We start from the raw sequence: 20388 nt of genomic DNA, 5'->3' as shown, positions 1-20388 counted from the left end.
CTACAAAAGCTATGCATGCATGCCTTATAGATGGTTCCTAAATAACTGTTAGTTTTTATTGCTAACCTGAATGGAGTTTCGAGAGAGTGGGTGTTGGTGTGAAAAAGGAAGAAATATCTTACCCAGAGATCCACAAAACATCAAAGTTTAAAACAGTAATTTACACCACCATCCACTTCCTTCCCTTGAGAAGTAGGACTGAGCGAAAACTCGTGTATCCTTTTAGATCTTCTCCCTCCCTCCCCCTTTCCCCACGGAGGAAATGCTGAATCACAGTGCCCTCTACTCAGGCTCAAAACGATTTTCTAGTGTGATATACCAAATTGCACTAGACCGCTTCCTGACTGAGCGCTCTCTTACTCCGGGCTGCTGAGAACACTCAGTGCCAGCTACATTTTGATAATATACTGTCTTTTTTTTTTTTTTTGGACAAGAAAAAGTTATTCATTTGCGGTCTACACAGGTGCATTGTGGTGAAAACACAATTCGCTCTCTTACCAGATGTCAAGTGTGTGACAGTTTACCACCATTCTGCTCCTGCTGGGTTTGTTGTTGCTGTTATTGTTTTGTTGGCAGGGGTTGATGATGTAGGAGTCCACGTGTAAGAGCATGCAGCATTTATCTTGCTAGCCCTATGGGTTTCACAGAGAATAACAACAGCATGTCTCCATCCTGTCTGTGTGGTCCTGGGTGGCTACCTTTCCCTCTTTTGAAAGTTGACTTATTGGGCGTTGGTGGTGCACGCCTTTAATCCCGGCACTTGGAGGCAGAGGCAGGCGGATCTCTGTGAGTTCAAGGCCAGCCTGTTCTACAGAACTAATTCTAAGACAACCAGGGTTACACAAAGAAAGTTGACTTAAGTGTGTGTTCATTTTCTCTGTTCAGTCATCCATGTTAGTTGACCCAGTGTGTCAACTCTTGTGACAAAATGCTGCAATGGAAAGGAAGCAGGTGTCTCTTCAGCACGCTGACCCCCTTCCTCTTGAATACTGTCCAGTGGTGAGTTTGTAAAACCATATGATACTTTTCTCTTTTATTTCTTTTGAAGAAATTCCATACTGTTCTCCTTACAGGCTGTACTAATTTGCAGGGCAACCAACAATTTGAAGGGTACCTGTTTTCTCCTTATCCTTGGCGATACTTGTTGTCTTCTGTCTTTTTTAATAACAGCTACCCTAACAGCTACAAAATGATCTCTGTACTTTTAATGTGCATTTCCAGAATGATTAGGGGTGTTAATGTTTTTTCGCATACCTGTTGGCCACTGGGCTATTTTTCTTGGTGAATGGCTATACAGGTATTCTCCCATTTTGAAACTGGGTTATTCATTGTCCTACTTAGTTGAGTTCATTATTTTGCGTATTAACTCCTTATTGGGTATGTGACCTCCCAGTCCATATGTTGCTTCCTCATTCTTCCCATGGTTTCCTTCACTATGCAGAAGGTTTTTAATGTGGTGTAATCCTGTTTGTTTAATTTTTATTGATGTTCCTTGTTCTTTGGTGCTATACCAAAAAAATGTATTGCCAGACTGCTATCACAGACCAAGTTAATAGATCCATGTGGTAGAAAAATGTAATAGAGTTTTCTCTATGGATCTTTCCAGTAATTGGCAGCTTCATGTCTTATCTCTAAGTCTTTAATCCATTTTGGGTTAGTTTTGTTTGCAGACAGTATGAGGTAAGGGTTTTAGCTCAAGTACTGGGATGCCACTGCCTTTGTTCAGTTGTCTCCAATTTTCTTTGGTTACTCAAAGTCATCTGTGGGTCTATAGGAATCTTAGAATTGTTTTTTATTCCTTTGAAAAATGCCATTAGAATGTTGATGGAAATTGCATTGTCTAGGGGTGACTATGAGCAATTTTATCAATGTTAGTTTGTTCACTCCATGAATATTCTGGCCAGCATCCCATTTTTGCTTCCAATTTCTTTAATATGGCAGATGGTTTTCAGTTTACATACCTTTGAGCTTGTAGGTTAAATTCCTACAAAACTTTTTGTAGTTATGAAGAAGAACTTTACATTTCCTCTTCAGACGATTCGTTGTCGGTAGATAACTTTACACCTTGCAACACTGGATTTATTGTTTGCCTCTGTGTGCTGAACTGTTTAAACATGTGTGCACATGCAAATGTGAGTTTAAGTGTGTGGCTGGCAGAGATGGAACCTTGGTGAATGTTCCTCAAAACGATTCTCCTGATTTTTGAGGCAAGGTCTGTCTCTCACCAAACTTGAAGTTCACTGACTGGACTAGAGCAGTTGGCTAGGTAGCCCCAGGGATCCGCTCCTCAGGACCTCCTCAGAGCTGTGATTAGAAGCACACACTAACATGCCCGGCTTTTCACTGTTCTGAATATGAAACTCCAGTCTTTATACGTGCACAATAAGCACTCTAGGGACCCGGCCATTTCTTCAGTTCCCCATTACAGTTTCAATTCATATTACACTGATACAAATAGAACGAGGTTTTCTACATGTTTGTGTGTCTGTTATTTGTTTGATCTCTTTTGTGAGATGCCTGTTCCTACTTTTCAACCATTTACTATTGGGTGTCTATTTTTCGTTGATTTGTAAGATTTCATTGCATATTTTGAATATTAATCCAGTTTAGGTTACATCTGTCACTTGCTTAGTTACTCCTTTTATATGGCTCTTAGAAGAAAAGTCATTCATTTTAAAGGGGGTAAATCTAAAATCCATGCTACTCCGGAGCATGAAGTTAGCCTCTCATATTGCCTTCTAAAAGTTTTACAGCTTTGCTCTAAACATTGTCATCTTCCTGGAGTTGCAATCTGACAGGACGTGAGTAGGGGTCAAATTAAAATTTTAAATTATATTTTGCTTTTTCTATTTACTTGTAAATATCATGTTAATGTTAGTAAATTCACTTTTATCTAGGGTCTTTTCTGATTTTCCATGTTAGTTTAACATTTGTTTTTATATCTTACAACTTCTAAATAGACAAGTGCTTGTCTAAAAATATTTTTGTTTTATTTTAGCTGTATCCCAATTATTTATCCATCTTATCTACTGCACTGGATTAGTTCTCCAGACCAAAATGAAGCAGGAACAGTAACAACGGAGTCCTTAAACGGTTACCGACTTCCAAACAACACATTCTTAGTCATCACACTAAGGGTCTTCCTATTCCGACCTCTAACTTTTTTTGTTGTTTTGTTTTGTTTGTTTTGTTTTGTTTTTTGAGACAGAGGTTCTCTGTATTGTTTTGGAGCCTGCCCTGGAACTCGCTCAGTAGACCAGGCTGGCTCGAACTCACAGAGATCCTCCTGCCTCTGCCTCCTGAGTGCTGGGATTAAAGGCGTGCGCCACCAACGCCCAGCTCCAACCTCTAACTTTTACTGTCGAGTTTTTAGGTTAAGTCTTAGCAGACTGGTTTTCATTTTTACTAAAATTGTATTACTGTGGGGTCGGGATGTGAGAGGACATGAGGGAATCGGTGTCAATTCTCTCCTGTACCGGGATTCCTGGCAATCAAACTCATGTTGCCAGGGTTGGCTGCAAGAGGCTTTACCTGCAGGGCAGTCTCACCAGTCACTACTGTTTAAAGTACCGGGAGCTAAACAACAGCTCCCAAAGACGGCTGTATCCTAATCTCAAGAGTCCGTGCATGTGTCTTAGGTGGCAAAGGGAGTTCCAGGTGTTACTGACAATTTCCAAGTGCAAAGAGTAGTATGAATTATCTAGTTGAGCCAATCAAATGGCATGCTTCCTAACGGAAGGGACACAAAGGTCAGAGCCAGAAAGAAGGCACAAGAGAGAAGTAGCGAATTCTGCCCCGCCCCTTCCGGCCTCTGCCAGTGCTTCGATCTGTGCCTGACGATACCTCGTTTAGATTTTTGCTCTTTCGAGTCAGTGCCCATGTGGTCATCTCTTGATAGTAGCAGAGCCAGACACAGGGGCCTGTGTTGCATTCTGTTATGTGAATCTGTCACATTGCAGAATTCGGGTCAGCAAGTCATCCCCAGGTGATGACTCTTGCTCACCTGAGGCATCACATTTTTCATTCAGTTGAGATTTCATTTGACAGTAGTATATTTAGAATCTTCAAAAGCATGTTCATAAATGAGAGCAGCCTTCAGGTTTCCTTTCTTATAATCATGGTTTCACATATCTGAGATCCTGAACTTAGAAAAACACCTCAGAAGTGCAACTTCTTTTGTTGTTATTCGGGCATGTTTTATAAGTAGAGTTATTTTTCCCTTAAAGGCCCCCATAAAGTCTGTGTGTGAGGAATTAAGAGACAGGGACTATCGTCACCTGCTGATGTTTGAAAGCTTGTTCTGAATTTTTGCATCTTATACATCTTCTGAATTGTTGTTGGTGAATTACATTTTCTGAAATGTATTCCTAACTCACTAAAACAAATCTGTGGTATTCATCTCTTTTATATTCTATCTGACATGCAGTTACCCCTACTCTTCAATTTCTACCGTTATTTATTTGTGGCTTCTCTCTGCCTTTTATCTGTTCTAATCTTGGGAGTAGTTAACTCTTGGTTTAGTTAATCTTTCTTTGATTTACATTCCCTTCTTCAGTTTTCATAATTTTTTTAATATTTTAGGTTGCTTTATTATTTTTATTTTAATTGAATATTTACTTTATTACTTTTCAATCATCTTGTTTTCAAATTTATATGTAACCACGACATTTTTTAAAATGAATAAAGCATAATTTTTAAAAATTATTGTAGCTCCTCTAACCCATTGAAATGTTATTAGTCTGATTCCTTCCTGCCATTTGGGCAACTTTTACCACAAACTAATCATTTCTTCATCATCTTAAAATGAGGATTCTAATCTCAGAATTAAAATAGTCGCTGCCATGTAACAGTCAAGACAAAAATTCGAGGAACGCCCAACATTATCCCCAATCCTAGTACAGGACTGCCCCGAAAAGGAAATCTGCTATGCTCAGCTGTTTCTGTATTCCTAGCCTCCCAACCCTCCAGCAGTCCCACCACGGATCCTCTGCACCTAACTCATTCAGTAGCCAAGAATGGTTAGGCACAGGAAGCCCTCCTTCATTCGTTACACCTTAAGGGGACCCGGCACAGCAGGAGCTCCCTCCAGAGCCTGGATTAGGCACAAACCACACCCAAACACCTGTTTTCACCGAGATCCTTTATTAAGTAGGGAAGAAAAGTTAAAGCGGCTGCTTTCTGACTCAGGCAGCAAATGACCTTGCAGGTGTCATTCTTAAGAGGAGAAAGGGGACGCTGTGTCAGAGTGGGCTAGGATGTGGGATAAAGGAGATAGTGGGTGAGGGAGAAGGAGAAGGGGACAGGGATAGAGAGGAGACAGACTCCGCACATGGGCAAACGGCAGTTTATAAAGGTGAAGGCGGAAATCCGTGTTAGGATGAGGTGTTTAATTTTAATTGGGCGTGCTCATTAGATGAACCAAAGGGGGCTTCTGAATGCTGGACCTTGGCACCCAGCCTCAGGAGGAGGAAGTGGCCAAATAAGGTAATAGACCTTGGGGATTAGAGGGAATGGGGAGAAGGGCAAGGCCTGCCCCAGCTACAAGCTTGAGTGGGGCTAGTGTCCCTTCAACACTAGTTACAGCAGAATCTATGCTGCTATAAAAAAAACAAATATCTAAAATAGTGACTTTAATAAGATAAGATCTTATTCTCCCCCCTAAAAAAGATAAGTAAGCAGTCTGGGTCAGTGAGGCCATGTTCCATGAGGTCATTCAAAGGCCCGGCTTTGCTCCAGGACCTCAAGAGTCTTGTCCTTGCTGTGCCCAAGTTGCTAAGTCCCCAGATGCCACCAGGGAGACAGACCCACTAATCTGCAAAAGCAAGGTTTAATGATTGCACATCCACCCATGACAGGGACCCCGTCTGGCAAGCTGACACAGCAGCCCCCGAGGGAGTGAAGTCCCCTGTCTAATGCTAGGTTTTAAAGACAAAAGTCACAGAATTACATCAGTAGGTACAGCTTGGTTTCTGATTGGTTGACATTTGGGAGCAATTAGGAGCATTTCTCAAAGTCATATTTTGGCATGAAATACCTGTGTACCAATTATTCTCATTGGTCAGTGCTGACAGGGAACATTCTGTGGTTTCTATGGCATTGTCTTGTTACTTGCAGGTGGCCTGTTGTACATAGATACCAACAGTTTTCAGAACTGTATCCTGGAGACTACAGGGGAGGTTTTGGTCCCCCCTGGAGTTTCTTTTGTGGCCAAGCAGTTCCCAGGGACCAAGCATCCAGGAGGCTGGGGGGAATGGTTTCTGGAGTTTCTTTGTGTTCAGTTTTGGCTCTAGACTCCAGGAGGCCAGAGGATCTGGAGTTTCCTTGTGTCAGAGGCCTACGTGTCTTTTCTATAGCCTGTCATGGCTGCTAAAGCAGGGTCTGAGTGAGGGTCTGGTCCCTTTATTTCTAAATTGTTAGAAGTGAAGCCCTTGAGTTTAGTTTACCCCTTTCAGTCCTCATCTGTAAGCTCCAGTCTGGGCCACCGTCATGCCTCTAACACAGCTAACACGGAGGAGGAGCCGGAAATGGAGCCCATCCAAGGCAGGCAGCTTCCTCTCTGGCAAGTGATAGAAGCTGCACATCACACCCTCCTACTCTTCCACAGCACAAACGCCTCACCCTCTCGCTTGGACTCTGAAGCGTCTTGCTTAGCAGAAATGTGCTTTTAACTTAGGCACAGAAAAACATCCAGGCAAGCCCCAAACTAAAGACCATTGTGCAGTACAAATGCCCACCACACTTCTACAGTGTCGTGATCACAAAAGACAGAAGAGTTATTTCAAGTCAAGGGAGACTGAGAAGGACATGTGACAATTAAATGCAATGCATAGTCTTAGATTCTGATTCTGGGAAAACAAGTAAAAAAAGCCAATTACAAGGCATGAGTAAAGTCTACAGACTAATTGGTCCTTATTAATGGCAATGTCCTGGTTTGGATCATTGTAACAGCTGTATGTTGGATTTAAGTTAGCATTGCTGGTGGTATTTTATGGTCATTTGTTTGTTTGTCTGCTAGTTTGTTTAAATCTTACACCCAAACCTTGGCTCTGAACTCCAGACGTGTACACTCTGGTGTTTAACAGAAGTCTCAACGAGGTGGCTCTAGGAATTTGAAACCTACCATTCCCAAATCTTGGGAAATTTTCTCCTTTCAAAGGTCATTTCTGGCTGTGCCATCGTGGGACATGCCTTTAATCCCAGAACTAGGAAAGCAGAAGCAGGTGGATCTCTGTGAGCTCAAGATCAGCTTGGTCTGCAAAGCCAGAGCTATTACACAAGAAAAACCCTGTCTTGAAAAACAAAACAAACAAAAAAGTCTTTTCTGCATTACTAAACACCAGCGCTACCCATGCAGCCACTCAAAGCAGTACATCATTTCCTATACAGAGCCTACCAGTAAAATCTGCAGCTAATACCTAGCTCAGATCCATTGATTCTCTGTGTCTACATTGCCCCGGCTGCAATGTTTCTCCTGTGGTAGTCTTCCTGTTTTGACTAGGCCCACCTTAGTCATTCTCTGAACAGGAACACGTCTCATCTCTTTAAAGTATGAATGACAGCCAGTTTCAGCCTGGTTTAAAGGCAAACTAAGGTTTATATAATGCCTTCACCCTCCCTTGCCTACAAGCATCCTACACTCCTGCTCCTCCCTGCATCTCTCTGCAGCATCCAGGCTACTCTCTGCATCTCTCTCCAGCATCCAGACGCAGTGTGTGTTTCTTTAAGAACTGTGGCTAATTTGCTGCAGTGGAGATCCTCTGCCTTCTCCTTGCCTGGTATGTTCCTCTGATTACCTGCATCTCTTCCTTAGGTCTCACTTGACCTCTTCTTCCTTCCAATTCAGACCAGATCAAAGGTATAGAGCAGCAACCCCCTCCAAAAAAATCAGAAAACACAAGCATTTACATTATGACTTATAAGCAACAAAGTTATGGTTATGAAGTAGCAATGAAAATAACTTTACAGTTGGGGGTCACATGACGAACTATATTGAAGGGTCACGGTGTTAGGAAGGCTGAGAACCACTGCTCTAGAGTTCTTATTAAGCTACCGATCCAACTTTAAACATAGCCCTCCCAGCCGGGCGTTGGTGGTTCACGCCTTTAATCCCAGCACTGGGAGGCAGAGGCAGGCGGATCTCTGTGAGTTCGAGACCAGCCTGGTCTACAGAGCTAGTTCCAGGACAGCCTCCAAAACAGTACAGAGAAACCCTGTCTCGAAAAACAAAAACAAAACAAAAAAAAAAAAAAATAGCCCTCCCAGTGTCCTCACCCTTCCAGTCTGCCCTTCCGCTTTGTGGCACTTAGGATAATTTGTCCATCTCTTTGGGCTTCTTTTGATTTCCGACACATGTCTCACATCTATCTCCCTGCCTCCGTTTCCCACCGCTCAGACTCGTGCTGCCTCACCTGCAGTTAGGATTTCCCCTGACAGCGCTGTCATCCACGTGGTTTCTGTCCCCCACTGGACTGTGAACTCACAGGGAGCTCCGGTGGTGTGAACGAGAATGGCCTCCATGAGCTCGTGAGCTCGTGAGTTTGAATACCTGGCCCCCAGTGGGTGGTGCTGTGCCCGAGTCTCGAAGACCCCTGGAGACCACCAAGGAGACAGACTCACCAAACTGGAAATGCGAGGCTTTATTGTTTAATCCCACCAATAGGGACTCAGTCTAGCAGGCGGGTGCAGCAACCTCCAAAGGGAGTGTCCATCTAGTCTACTGCAGGGTTCTTAAGGGGAGGAAAAAAAAAATCACAGGATTATATCCATAGGTAGGGAGTGGCGTGGGTCGGATCCTGATTGGTTGACGTTTGGGGAACGATTAGGGAACTTGCCCAGAGTCGGGGCAACTGGTTTGTCAGCATTTTTGATTGATTGGCTGCAGATAGGGGCATTGGTGGTTTCTATGGCTTTGTCTGTTACTTGCAGGTAGCCTGTTCTCATTGGTTGGTGCTGGGAGGGAGCATTCTGTGGTTCCTACTGCTTTGTCGGTCTCTTGGAGATGGTCTGTTGTCAAACATAGTTTCCAGGTACTAAGGGGAAGGTCTTAGTCCCCTTAGTCTTAGAATTTTGTTCACAACACAAAAACTAGAGGCTAGGGTGGACTGGGTTTGTTCTGAAGGCTTTTTCACAATGTTTGCATTGATACGGTTTCTTTACTGTATGAATAATAAGAGTTGATATGGCGCACGCCTTTAATCCCAGCACTCGGGAGGCAGAGGCAGGCGGATCTCTGTGAGTTCGAGGCCAGGCTGGACCGACAGCCTCCAAAACAGAGAAACCCTGTCTCGTAAAACCAAAAAAAAAAAAAAAAAAAAAAAAAAGAGTTGAATGGGAACTTTAGACTTTGACATATTCATACAATTTCCCCCCAGTGTGATTTATTGGAATTGAGGTCTTTGAGTTTAGCTTACCTCTTTCGGGTGAAACTGTCCTCCAAGTGTTGGAAGGTACAGCCTTGTTGAAGCAGGCAAGTCACTGGGGGCAGGCTTTGAGGTTTTAAAAGCCCACGTCATTGCCAGTCTCTCTCTTTCTGCTTCCTGATTGTGGATCAAGATGTAAATTCTCAGTTACTGCTCTGGCACCACGTCTGTGTGCAGCTGTGCTCCCAGCCATTCACGGACTCACCCTCTGAAACGATAAGCCCCAATAAACTAATCTGCAAGTAGCCTTGGTCATAATGCCTTATATCACCAATTAATAATATCACAAAAGCAAAAGTCAGGTCTTTTTCTTTCTACCTTTATATGTCAAGTGCCCAACTTATCCTCAGTCAACACACTGGGAGTGTTGTAGTGTGGATTTCGAACACTCTGTCCCTATCTGGTACAGAAGGCTGTGGAATATTTAGGATTTGGAATATTTAGGATTTGGAATCTTGCTGCAGGAAATGGGTCACTGGGAATGAACCTCAAGGGTTTACAGCCCACCCCGTCTTCTTAGTCACTCTCTGCAGATGTGATGAGACCGGCAAGCTTCCTTCTCCTGCCATCAAGCCATCCCTGCTTGCTGCCATGTCTTCCCTTCCACGGTAGACTGCACACCAATGGAACCATGAGCTAAAACTTTCTCCCGTGAGTTGATTTTGTCAGGGGACTTTATCACAGTGACAGGGAAGAAATTTAAAGCTGATAGCAATCCCAGAACTGGATGCCTGTGCTGAGATGCACTACAGACTTGTCACGGGGACTGGAAGGGTCCAGCTCTGATTCTCTGAATAAAACATGGAATGTGAGTCCCATCCAGGAAAGCTTAGCTCGAGCCTCAGTTTACTTCTGTGGCACATGAGCTGCTGCCCATTCCTGAGCACCGGGCTGGATTTGCCTTGTGATGTAGTATTCCCAGCTATAGAGGAAGCTCCGTTCTGATGACTTCACAAATATAGAGCAAGACAGGGTTTCCCCTGTGGAGCTTTGGAGCCTATCCTGGAACTAGCTCTTGTCAACCAGGCTGGTCTCAAACTCACAGAGATCTGCCTCTTAAAAGAAGCCGAGTGGCTGGCCTTAGATGTCATGAAGCCAGTCTTTTAATTGCAAAAAGAGGTGCACTTTTCTGTCACTGGAAGTACATGTTAGGCCTCTGTTCATAGGTCAGGAAAGTATAAGCAATAGTTCCCTGGGTTTCAGAGCTATGTTCATGAGCAGACAGATTATACAGCAAAATTTGCCACTTTGTGTATGAGCTTGAGTCAGAATATTCCAGGTGGAGATGTGCCAGAATGTTCTTCCACAACCTACTGAACTTTGGAAATTGGTATGTACTGAGTGATCTGGGTTTAGAATAATTTGGCTTTGAAGATTTTGTTGAGAATACATTAGTTCCAGAAGCAAAATAAGAAGGAATGAGGATGTTTCATTTTAAGGGTTTTACTTACACTTTGGAAATTTGGTAATAGAAATAAATGAAGTATTCAGATTTCAAGCTTTCATCTTTCTGTCATTGTACTAACAGGATTGTCAGAATCTGTCCATAAACTTCTCTAATTAGCTGAGCTGTATAATCCAAATGAACAGTAAAATGTAAAATAAAATTTTCCAGAGTACTACCACGAATTAACATACGCAATATCAGAAAAGCCGATTTCTTAGTCTTTCTTCCCTTGAGAGATAGCTCTGATTGTAGATATAGCCTTTAAAATTCAATGAATTAGCACAATCAGTAAGGAACCTAACAAAGGGAAAGATTAGGAGAAGGAAACAATAGGTATGAGTTGAAACTGTTTTAGTTGAAAGAAACTTTTTTTTTCAAAACAGCCTTTCTCTGTGTATCCCTGTCTGTCCTGAAACTTGCTCTGTAGACCAGGCTGGCCTTGAACTCAGAGATCCACCAGCCTCTGCCTCCCAAGCGCTGGGATTAAAGGTGAAGAAACAATTCTTAAAACAAACTGGTTAAGGGGAAAAGAAATTTATTGGAAAGAAATTTGTATGACTGTAGAGTAGACAGGATCCAAGTCCTCCCTGACACCAGCCAGGTGACTCACAAGGACACTGTTTCCAGGCTCTCTGCCACCTCAGTCTAAGTGGTAAGGTGTGGAGACTGACAACTGTGATTCACAAGTTTCCAACTTCCTCAGGGAGGAGAGGAGTAGATGGGGGATAGAATGTCCCCCAATGAGACACATATAAAAAAGAAAACTCCTCCGGGAAGAATCCTGATTAGCCCAGTTGGGGCTGAAGGCATAGCAGGGGACTGCTCACAATTCCTGGGAATATGATGACCCAACTGGATGGGTCTCCTCTACCAACCTGGGACAAGGAGGTCTGAATGTCAGTTCTACTAGACTGCGATGAAAGCATGAAGAACATTTACTTTGTTTTGTCAGCAGAAGGAAAGCTGGGTAGGCTGCGCCCGGCTGGTCACATGACTTTATCTAAGAGGGGAACCAGAAAGGAGGGAGGGAGAACTGGTGGCCATGGAGAGGGAAGGTCTCATAGTCAAATTAAATTTTCTTCACTTTATTTAAAGTGTAAAATGACTTTTTCCCTTATTTACAGAGACATGCATAGATATTGAAACTAGAAACAGGAAGATTCCTGCACAAAATTTATAAGCATCCAATTTTATTTCATCCCAGTTTTTAGAGAAAGGCATATAGGCAAAATAATGGTCTTAAAACAGCTATGTCATCATCCCTGTAAACAGTGACCATGCCATCTTACATGGCAAAGAGACTTTGAAAATGTTCCTTTGGGTACCAATAGCACGCGAGAGAGAAGTCACCTAGATTTTCCCAGCAGACCCAGCAAAATACTCTCTGAAATACTCAAAACTGAAGAGCCTCTTCTGGCTGTGGCTAAATGAGGGTAATGATGAGGAAAGCCACAGACTCATAGCATTGTTGGTATTGAACATGGGAGAAAAGTTCTGGGAATTAGGCCATGCAGGTGACCTTGTCTGCCAGACTGCAGCTTTCAGAAAGGAACCTGGTGCCGCCAGCCCAAGGAGAGCCTTTGGCAGACTCCATACAGAGCTGGGAGATAATACATGTATGCTGTCTTGTATCATGGCATTCGTGGCAATTTGTTATTGTACTGATGGGAAGTCAATCTAAGGAGGCAATAGAAGGCATAAAAGGTAGATATAAAACTTTATTAAGAAAAACACACTATACACAGAATCTGTTCTTATCATTTGCTTCTGATGACAAAGTAGCTAGGCTAAGGGGGACTCAAATCCCTTTAGAAGATTTTCTGGCAAATGAGTAACACATAAGGTATATATTGTATCATGTACACACAAGGTGACCTAGTTTCAAAAGGTCAGTATACAATTTTGTTTTGTTTTGTTTTGTTTTGAGACAGGGTTTCTCTGTATAGCCCTGAAACTCATTCTATAGACCAGACTAGTCTCAAACTCAGGGACCTGTCTGCTTCTGCCTCCCAAGTGCTGGAATTAAAGCATATGCCATCACTGCCTGGATTCCTTGTTGTTAAACTGAGCTCAGTAAACTCTTACCTCCAACCCCCTGGGCCTTTGCACCAACTGTTCCCTGCTTCAAATGCCCTCTCTAAAATTTGATAATTTCCATTTGGTTATTATCTGTCTGCCCACCAAATCTTAGCTCTTGGATGGAAAGGAATTATTTCTTCTTTCTCTGCCCCTGAATTATAATCTTCTAGAATACTGTGTATGATCACAGCACATGTTTCATGCATCTTGTAGAATAAGTGAGTAGTAACTGTCAGAAATTAATTCATGGGACCTGTTGGATCATCGCTATAATTGTCTTAGTTAGAGTCCTTCAGCTGTGAAGAGACACCATGACCACAGCGACTCTTACAAAGGAAAACTTTTAATTGGGACTGGCTTACAGTTGGTTCGGTCCATTATTGTCATGGCAGGAAGCATGTGTGCCTGATGCTGAAGAAAGACCTAAGAGTTCTTGTAAATGGAGTTCTTAATTGGTCTACAAAATAGAGAGCCAGAGTCAGATATACAGAGAAATGCTGAGAGATCAGAGAGAAGGAGCAAGACACAGCACACCTTACCTCCTTAGTGTCTCAATAGACAAGGGAGCTATTTCCTGTTTCTCCCTGCTTATATCCTGTTTCTGTCCAGCTACTTAATTTCCTGTCTGTCTGTACAGACCACCAGATCTCTATGGTTAACTAGTGGCAAGGTCCACTCTCTGACACTCAGACAGGCTTTATTTGTTCAAGTAAAATATCATCATATATCCCCTTTTTGTCTAAAATTTTCATAAAAAGATTATAACTAATATAAAAAACTATATGAAATAAGTGCAAAAACTATATATAACATATACATGGCAATAAGTACATTAGCAATGACTAGTCAATATGACAAATCAAAGAATTTACTCCATTATTTATTCTTTCTTGATAAGTCCAAATTTGCTTTCTATTCTAATTTGCATTATCAAATTATCTTGTAATGTCTTTTAAACCTACTACACTTAACACATCTATAGTGAGTTTCTTTACCAAATCTGGTAAACAAGAAAAACTATAACTGTTCCATTTAGTCTTCCACTCCCTCAGAGTCCCAAGAAAGAAATAATATTAACTGAGTAAACAAGAAGCAAGCAAGCGACTTCCAAAAAAAATGTGAGAAATGGCAGAAACAACTGGCTGTCTGGACGGTCACCCAAGATTGCTCTGCAGCATTGGGACATCCATTATCATCAGCCTATAGACCTAGCGTATCTGACGGGCATTTCTGTGAACCAGGATAACATGAAGGACTGGACCGCCTTGTCTTGGCAAGGTTTTGCAGGAACTCTTGGGTCCTGCTTGTGCAATTTGGACAGCATACTGTCAGCAGTTGAGACAAGTGGCTTACCTTTGCCACAAAGAAGTTAAACTCGATGTGGACTTTCTTCAATGACCACCATCTTCTCTGATGTAGATTGGTCCTGCCAGGAGTAAACATATCTCATTGTCATTAAAAAAAGAACCTATGTTATTGAAACATGTTGAATGCCATACTCTGTAGGTCTCTAAAGGGTTTGATGATCACCTGTCTTTCTAAAATATCAGTTTGATCTTGTAAATATACCTAAAGTGAATAAAAGTTTGATTGTTATAGTTGACTAGTTACTAAACTACATTTCCTTATTGTCCTACATAGTTGATAATAATAACTTTCAAGAACTAGAAATTTGTATTACATTGTTAAGTAAAGTATATAGATACAATACTTTGAATATTAGAAACATATGTATATTTTAGCAATCCCAGCGCCAGTGAGTCTAGGAAACAAGGAGGTTCCCAAGATAGATGCATGATACCCCAGAGAAGTGGAAAGAGGCAAGATCTCCTGAGTAGATTGGGAACATCAGGGGAGGGGAGAGGGAACCAGGAAAAAGAGATGGGGACAAGAGGAGGGGAGAAGATGGCATGGGGGAGCAGGAAGGTTGAGTCGAGGTAAGAACAGAGGAGAGCAGAGTGAGAGATACCATAATAGATGGAGTCATTATAGGCTTGAGGAGAGAGCTGACACTAGTGAGATCTCCAGAGATCTACAAGGATAACACCAACTGGCAAACTAAGCAATAGTGGAGAGACTACATTAATAACACCTCCTAGATGATAAGGTTGATGACTTCCTTATATGCCATCCTAGAACCTTCATCCAGTGACTGATGAGAGCAGAGACAGATACCCAGAGCTAAATACTAAACTGAACTCCTGGAACCCAGTGACAGAGATGGAGGAGCGATGAGCAAAGGGGTCAAGACCATGATGATGAAACCCACAAAGACAGCTGACCAGATAAGGGGGAGCTCTTGGACCCCAGACTGATGGCTGAGAGGCCAGCAGGGGACTGATCCAGTCTCCATGAATGTAGTGTCAGTGAGGAGGCCTCAGAAATCTCTGGGACTTTGGATAGTAGATCAGTGTTCACTATGGCATACAAATTAACTTTGGGAGCCCATTCCAAAAAGAGGGATGCTCTCTCAGACTGGACACATGGGGAAGGGCCTAGGTCCTGTCCTAGATGAAATGACAGACTTTAGAGATCCCCCCAAGGAGGGCCCCACCCTCCCTGGGGAATGATGTGGGGATTGGGTGGGGGGCTGAGGGGAACTGGTGGAAGGACAAGGGAGGAGGAGTGGGAGAGGGACCTGGGATTGACATGTGAAGCATTCATGTTTCTAATTTAAATAAAAACATATATTGAGGAAAAAAAGAAACGTATGAATATTTTATCAAAATTACTCCCAAACTTTTATCAATATACAACATTTGTAATACAATTTACAGAAGTCCAATCCAATGTAAAATATTTAAAACTAGTAGTTGCTTTTTTAAGAGTAGATTCAATAATCTACCTTTTCATCTCAACATATCTATGTTCTCCCCCTTTAGTCTTTTCAAAGTAGATCTAGTAATCTATATTTTTATCCTAGCATATCTGAATTCCTCTTTGTTTTTACAGAAAAAAAACTTGAATCGAATCCCCTTTGTTCAACTTTCTTCCTGACCATAAGCAACAACATTGTGTAACCAATCCCCCTAAACAATGGCAAACATTCATAAGTCAATGAGTGACCAAAACCACCCACCCCACCTCTTGGGAATGTGGACATCATGTTCTTAAAGTTACTTCCTGCTGTCTGGGGGTGACAACATCTTTAGGGGTTCCTGAAAAGAAAATGTTGATTAATTGTCAAGCTGTATCATTTGTTGTGCAGTCTTTGCCTAATGGGAAAGTACAGGGCTTGTACCACCTCCTGGCTAAAGAAGTCTGTGAGGCTGGGTCACCTCAGCAAGTCACCCTGAAATTGTTCCAAGCAGTGCAGTGTGTCTGTGAGGCTGGGTCACCTCAGCAAGCCACCTCGAAATTGTTTTGAGCAATTTTTAGTCCAAAGCTGATCTTTAGCTGGTATTGTTCAGCATAATGGTGCTGTGATAGTCTTGGTGAAATTGTTATTGTGGGGCCCCATCCTCCTTTTGGAGACTTCGAAGGTCACGGTTAGTCATGGCCATGGTTCACTGTAGAAAACTGATCATGACTCAAACCAGAAATCATGTACATGAAGTAGACAAAAACCTTTTTTTTTAATTCTTTTTTTTTTAAATTTAGATAAGAAACAAGGTTGCTTCACAAGTCAGTTCCAGGTCCCTCTCCCTTTCCCTCCCCTCCTCCCGTGCCCTCCCCCCATCCCCCCCATTATCCCCTCGTTCCCCCAGGGAGGGTGAGGCCCTCCATGGGGGTGTCCATAGTCTGTCATTTCATATAGGGCAGGGCCTAGACCCTTCCCCAAGAGTTCAGGGTGAGAGTGCATCTCACATTGTTCTATGGGAGTCCAGAGTCCGTGTGTATACTTGGGATGGGTACTGATCTGCTGCCCAAGGCTCAATAGATTCCCTAGGCCTCCTCACTGACACCCAGATTCAGGGGGGTCTTGATCAGTCCCATGCTGGATTCCCAGGCTGATGCCTGGGATTCAAGAGTTAACCTTTGTCTGGTCAGCTGTTTCTGGGGGTTAAACCAGCCCAGTCTTAATCCCTTTGATCATCAGTCCTCCCTCTCTGATACTGGCTTTCTTGAGTTCAGCTCAGTACTTAACCAGCCACTAAATGTAGTTTCTGTTTCCCAGACTGTCTGGCCATAGGATTGTAGGCTGGCACTCCCCAGATCTATGTCTAAAATCCATATATGAGAGAGTACATGCATGTTTCTCTTTTTGTGACTGGGTTACCTCAATGAGGATGGTTTCTTCTAGTGTCATCCATTTGCCTGCGAATCTCATGATTCCATTATTTTTTTCTGCTGAATAGTACTCCATTGTGTAGATGTACCACATTTTCTCTATCCACTCTTCGGGTGAGGGACATCTAGGTTGCTTCCAAGTTCTGGCTATTACAAATAAAGCTGCTATGAACATAGTGGAACAGACATCTTTGTTGTATGAATGGGCATCTTTTGGATATATGCCTAAGAGTGGAGTTGCTGGGTCTTGTGGTAGGTTTATTCCCATTTTTCTGAGGAATCTCCATACTGCTTTCCAAAGTGGCTGAACCAGTTGGCACTCCCACCAGCAATGGAGGAGTGTCCCCCTTTCACCACATCCTCTCCAGCATAAATTGTCATTGGTGTTTTTGATTTTAGCCATTCTGACAGGAGTGAGATGGTATCTCAGAGTTGTTTTGATTTGCATTTCCCGGATGGCTAAGGATGTTGAGCACTTTCTCAAGTGCCTCTCAGCCATTTTAGACTCCTCTATTGAAAACTCTCTATTTAGTTCTGCAGCCCACTTTTTAATTGGGTCCTTTGCTGTTTTGGAGACTTGCTTCTTGAGTTCTTTGTAAATTTTGGAGATCAACCCTCTGTCAGATGTGGGATTAGTGAATATTTTTTCCCATTCTGTGGGCTGCCTTTTTGTCTTGCTGACTGTGTCCTTTGCCTTACAGAAGCTTCTCAGTTTCAGTAGGTCCCATTTATTAATTGTTGATCTCACTGTCTGTGCTACTGGTGTTATGTTCAGGAAGCTGTCTCCTATACCAATTCGTTCAAGGGTACCACCCACTTTCTCTTCTATGAGGTTCAGTGTGGCTGGATTTATGTTGAGGTCTTTGATCCATTTGGACTTAAGTTTTGTGCATGGCGATAAACATGGATCAATCCGCATTCTTCTACATGCCAGTCTCCAATTATGCCAGCACCATTTGTTGAAGATGCTTTCTTTATTCCATTGTATATTTTTAGCTTCTTTGTCAAAGATCAGATGTTCGTACGTGTGTGGGTTAATACCCGGATTTTCAATTCGATTCCATTGGTCTACCTGTCTATTTTTGTGCCAATACCAAGCTGTTTTCAGGACTACAGCTCTATAATAGAGCTTGAGGTCAGGGATGGTGATGCCTCCGGATGTTGCCTTGTTGAACAGGGTTGTTTTGGCTATCCTGGGTCTTTTGTTTTTCCATACAAAATTGATTATTGTTCTTTCAAGGTCTGTGAAGAATTGTGCTGGGATTTTAATGGGGATAGCATTGAATCTGTAGATTGCTTTTGGCAGGATTGCCATTTTTATTACATTGATCCTACCTATCCAAGAGCATGGGAGATCTTTCCATTTTCTGAGGGCTTCTTTAATTTCTTTCTTTAGAGATTCAAAGTTCTTACGATACAGGTCTTTCACTTGTTTGGTTAGCGTTACCCCAAGGTATTTTATGTTGTTTGTGGCAATTGTAAAGGGTGATGTTTCTCTGATTTCTCTTTCAGCCCTTTTATCATCTGTATATAATAGGGCTACTGACTTTCTTGAGTTGATCTTGTAGCCTGCCACTTTGCTGAAGGTGTTAATCAGCTGTAAGAGTTCCCTGGTAGAGTTCTTTGGGTCATTGATGTAAACTATCATATCGTCTGCAAACAGTGAAAGTTTGACCTCTTCCTTCCCAATTTGTATCCCCTTGATCCCCCTTTGTTGTCGTATGGCAATAGCTAGAACTTCAAGTACCATGTTGAAAAGGTATGGAGAGAGTGGACAGCCTTGTTTTGTTCCTGATTTTAGAGGAATTGCGTTGAGTTTCTGTCCATTTAGTTTGATGTTGGCTGTTGGTTTACTGTATATGGCTTTTATTATGTTTAAGTATGTCCCTGTTATCCCAGATCTCTCCAAGACCTTTATCATGAAGGGGTGTTGGATTTTGTCAAAGGCTTTTTCAGCATCTAGTGAGATGATCATGTGATTTTTGTTTTTCAGCTTGTTTATATGGTGGATTACGTTGATGGATTTTCGTATGCTGAACCATCCCTGCATCCCTGGGATGAAACCTACTTGATCGTGGTGAATGATTGTTTTGATGTGTTCTTGGATCCGATTTGCCAGTATTTTATTGAGTATTTTTGCATCAATGTTCATGAGGGATATTGGTCTGAAGTTCTCTTTCTTGGTTGTATCTTTGTGTGGCTTGGGGATCAAGGTTATTGAAGCCTCATAGAAAGACCTTTTTTATAGAATTAGTTAGTACTATATCATGACAAAAAATTATGAGATTGGTAGCAATACCATAGTCCTAAATATTTGTTTTCCTTATGTTCCATATCAGATGGCTCTTCTAACATTAGACAGAGATTTTATATTTTAATTTAACAAGCATGCTTGGGTTTAGAGGAGGAGAGAGCCATTCTCCAACTCCAAAGTCAGCTTTTAATCATTAATTGGACAGAGGCTACAAAAAGATCATTCATATTATATTTCTGTATAGAAATAAGAAACAAGCATTTGCATTTGGGAAGAATTGTGAAATTTTACCCTGTTGTAAATGTGATATACCACTAGGCCAATTTATTCTTTTTCTTGGGACAGTTTTTCTAGATGATGTGTCCTTTTTCTTCAGATGTCTCACTTGTCCAGTGGTCTCCAGATTCCTTAGTTTGGATACCTTTTAGTCTCCTGAAAAGACAAAAAATAAAACCCTTCCTCAACTCTAAATTTTGGAGAAGTTTTCCTTGGCAAGTTATATCTGATCAAATGGAAAAAATGTTTGTTAGTTTTATAGGTTAGTTTAGGTTAAACAACCATGCTGTTTGATGAACTATCATCTCTTCTAATTAAGAGGTGTCTTGCTCAAATTGAATCTTTATCAATTTTTCTGGCATCCATATTTTTCTTCACCTGTGGAAACAAAAGCAAAACCTATTCCCCAACGTAACACATGTCCTAGTTTTCATTCAGAGGTCAACACATCTTTGAAGTACACTGTTGTTTAATTACATTTTTTTCTATTATCCAATGTCTCTCTGCATTTGTTGTTCCTTTCTCATTTGCATCCAGAAAATTCAAAGTTAATAAATCACTATGCATCCATTTGGGGGTACTTTTTTATCCCTTTCTGTTCATTTAGCATATCTTTTAGAGTTCTATTTGATCTTTCTATAACTGCCTACCCTATAGGATTATGTGGTATACCTGTAATATGC

General features: G+C 41.9%; 2 long non-coding RNA genes across 2 annotated transcripts; one reads left to right on the top strand and one right to left on the bottom strand.

The window, feature by feature from the left end:
- The first annotated feature begins 684 nt into the window (after nt 1-684).
- LOC110342344 lies at nt 685-19214 on the top strand. The gene is made up of 3 exons (XR_005872833.1): nt 685-786; nt 886-999; nt 19169-19214. It is a non-coding gene; the product is annotated as an uncharacterized LOC110342344 (long non-coding RNA).
- LOC121135726 lies at nt 8622-14372 on the bottom strand. Its single transcript, XR_005872831.1, has 3 exons — nt 14299-14372; nt 9411-9627; nt 8622-8726 (listed from the first exon to the last, which is right to left on the bottom strand). It is a non-coding gene; the product is annotated as an uncharacterized LOC121135726 (long non-coding RNA).
- Nucleotides 19215-20388: the final 1174 nt, after the last annotated feature.

This window comes from Mesocricetus auratus, unplaced genomic scaffold, assembly GCF_017639785.1.
Source record: "Mesocricetus auratus isolate SY011 unplaced genomic scaffold, BCM_Maur_2.0 Super-Scaffold_100041, whole genome shotgun sequence".
Lineage (NCBI taxonomy): Eukaryota > Metazoa > Chordata > Mammalia > Rodentia > Cricetidae > Mesocricetus > Mesocricetus auratus.
The sequence above is the reverse complement of the archived record's forward strand: the minus strand, read 5'-3'. Positions and strand labels throughout refer to the sequence as shown.